Source organism: Pygoscelis adeliae, unplaced genomic scaffold (genome assembly GCF_000699105.1).
Source record: "Pygoscelis adeliae isolate BGI_AS28 unplaced genomic scaffold, ASM69910v1 Scaffold262, whole genome shotgun sequence".
NCBI lineage: Eukaryota > Metazoa > Chordata > Aves > Sphenisciformes > Spheniscidae > Pygoscelis > Pygoscelis adeliae.
The window spans coordinates 1,428,626-1,432,015 of record NW_008824184.1 but is presented as its reverse complement, the minus strand read 5'-3'; positions in this window follow the sequence as shown (position 1 = coordinate 1,432,015).

The window sequence follows — 3,390 nt, the reverse complement described above, 5'->3', positions numbered from 1 at the left end:
TGCATCTTCTGGGTGACTTCACCCTGGTCCTGCCCCGTGCACTCAGCGAGCATCCCCCCTGCTAACACGGAGGGTGCATTTCCCACCCTCTGCCGTGGTTCCCAACACATTTTATGCCCCAGCTGCATGGTCCTTCAGAGAAACTGCAATACCAACACCTTCAAGTGTCTCTCTCTCTTCCCCAACAAGAGGAGGTACTTTTCAGAGCTGTGTCTTTGTCCCATTTAAGCGGCAGGTTGTGCTGGGAGCAGGAGAGAGGGAAACAGATGCTTCTCCCTCGTGGTTTGTATAATGCATTTCTCCTTTCACTTACTGTCTAACACGGTGCGCTTGACCTAAAAAGAGAAAAAAAACTTGCAGTAATATTTACAAGCTAATTAGGCAGAGGACTGGCTGGAACATCACTGGAATACCAGAAAAGAGCCAGCTGGGCTGGGGGGGCTCTTGCTGATTTTCCTTGGAAATTAAAACTGCAACAGGCTGCTGCTGGGTACAGCAGGGAGCTGGAGTCAGCCCCGGGGACCTCAGAGCACAGCCCTGCTCCCAACCTGACCCCCTGCCCACCGTTAGCAACCTCACTGGAACCACTCGGTTTATCTCCAATTTATAAAATGACTGCTGAGAGAGGCAGAGGAAATAGTATCTTCTTTCCCCACGAAAGAAGAGGATTTGAATTTCTGTGCCATGGGATTAGAGACAAATTAAAGCTATGCTTGAAAGAAATAACAATTGCCTTTTATTTATATTTAGCAGCACTCCCTTGTACAAACCCCAGCCAAAATGCCATTTCCAATAACAACAAATTTTACAGTACATAAAACTCTGTGCACCAAGGGGGGGAAAAACGCAACACGGAATCGTTTGCTCCTTCCACACATCACTTCATAGCATCGCTATTTTCCACCTTGCCAGACCTCGGCCCCGCGCCTCCGAGGCTCAGCAAGCCGTGAGGGATGCTGGCATCCCAGGAGCGAGGGATGGAGGCATCTCTGCAGCCCCGAGAAGGTCTCTCCCCACCTCGCTGATTTACCGTGCTGCAGGCGGTGGGAGCGCCCTGTGCCAGCAGATCATCATCCCCGCCGTCGCCCCGGTTATCCATCAGCCAGCAGCTCACTTTCAGAGCGCTGGTCCCCTGTCACTCAGGAATTATAGATCTACCCAGCAAAGTTGCCGGGAAGTAATTGTTTGTTTGCTGCTCAGCCCTCTGAAATTCAAGGAGAAAATGAGATCTCTCTTGCTTGCTTTAGATCATGGGGTTTTCTTCCCTGCTGTGCTTATTCCAAAATCCCCACTCACACATTCAGCTGCCAAACAAGTGCAGGGAGCTACCAGCGGCATTACAACCGGCGCCCCTGGCTCTGGGGGATCAGCCCATCGGCTGGCTGCCGGCACGGCACGGCTCACCACGGGGAAAGGCTTTGATGAGCCCAAGGGGGAAATTTCAACCCCACTTCAGACCAAAACTTAGAGATGGTGCCCACAGAGAGATGGATTTGCAAAGCCTCACGACTTCCAACACGGATTTAAATAGCGCCTGGACAAGAAACACACTCCAGACAAATAGAGATGTTCCACTGGATACATTTAATCTCATTAACCTAGGAGCTGTTTGTGTGGTTTTGTTCAATCGTCACCGAGCAGGGAACCCATCCACAGCAGCAGTTAGGCGCAGAAGCCGGCAGGAAAGCTGCATTCAAACACAGCTGAGATCAACCTGTCTGCTTTTACTGTCCCCCGAGCAGCAAAACCACTGCAAAATAAATTAACCCTAGCAAATTAGTGTTTCTTTGGAATGAGGCAAGAAGCTCTCAGAAGGGCCAACTCCCCAGGCAGGCAATGCTCAGCACAGCCAGGCAGCCGCTTCTGCGGAGTCTGGGTCACAGCGCTGCCTACGGTGGGAGCACGCAGCCCCACGTGGCTTTGTGCAAACTACAGCAACGATTTATCGGCTCTCCTGCTCTGCAATTCTTGCCCTGCCAACCTCCTCTCCTCCTGAAGAAGAGCAGAAGCAAGGACAAGGGAAGGAGCTGGAAAAGGGTTTTGATTTCAGAGAAAGGGGGAAGACGGAAAGCGCAGGGGCAGCTCCAGCGCTGCAGAAAGCAGGATTTACAGCCCTCTGCCACAGCCTTTTGGACCCATATGGCACCTCCACCCAGTCCAATTTAATTGAATTGATTTCTTCGAATGAGCAGCCGCCTGAGCCAAGAGCCTTATTCATGCCAGGATCTTTCAAGCGACAGCACTAATAAAGGCCAGCACAGAGGAGGTGTGCATGACCCCACCGCAGCCTGGGTGAGACAAAGGCACAATCCACCTCTGCTAGAACTTGCTCTCCCTCCACAAACAATGTTTACCATCCTCCAACTCCCCTGGGCATTTGCTGATGCCAACGTGCAGCTCCCCCACCACGTCCCTTTGGCCCTACCCAGGCGCTACGCAGATGCCAGGGCTCAGACCCCAAGCTGGTTGGGAGCACTGGGCGATGGAGACTCTTCAAACCCAGGACTGGCTTCTCGGTCAGCAAAAGGCAAACCTGGGTGCTTGGTGGCATCCTGCAAGGGCCAAGCGTGGCAGGGAGAGGACAGAGCTCCCCCTGGACCCTGCTAACACACTCCCCGTGCTGGGGAGGCTAAAGCAAGAGGCTGTTCAGCAGCATCACAGCCTTTGCAAATGGCTTCTGTGCATGAGCTGCGAGCCTGCTGCTTTTCCTGCCCCTGCCTGATTCCTTATCCAGCCTCTAGATGTCTTGCCTGCTGAATAAAAGACACTTTAAAGAAGAAAAAAAAAACAACAATAAAAAAACCCAACCCCGAACTCCATTCCAGATGATCTGGAGGAAAACTCATATAATTTGCCAAAAAGCTAGGATTTTGCTTTCTCAGTCCTGAATTTCAAGCTCAGAAAGGTCAGACCTCCCATAGAGACAACTGCAGTGCACTCTTTTCTCATCACTAGATTCACAAGGTTTGCAATTGCAGCTCATTACACAAACCCAAGACTACTGTGTGCTTGTCAAATCCACTCCCTGCTGCTGCTTTCTGCCTCTTTTCAAGCAGAGACCACATACCCAAGGCACGCGGGAAGGCTGGGGCTGTAGCAGGGCACTCCACACTAGCCGAATTCTGACGCAGCTTCACAGCTGTATGATCAGAGTCTGTCCTCTCACTGCCCCAGGCTTCACCTGCCCCACCTGAAAGGCAGGTGAAAGAGAAGGAGACACATCCCAAGGAGCTGGTTAGCTGATGTCTGAATGACGCCAAGATCTTTGGTGCAGAACATGAGAAAAGAGCAAGCCAAGCGCTCCCTTGAACTTCAGCGTTACTGAATCACGGTTGTGCTGGAGGGAGCCCCCTGGGACACGTCTTGGCCAGCCCAGCCCAGTCCCACCCA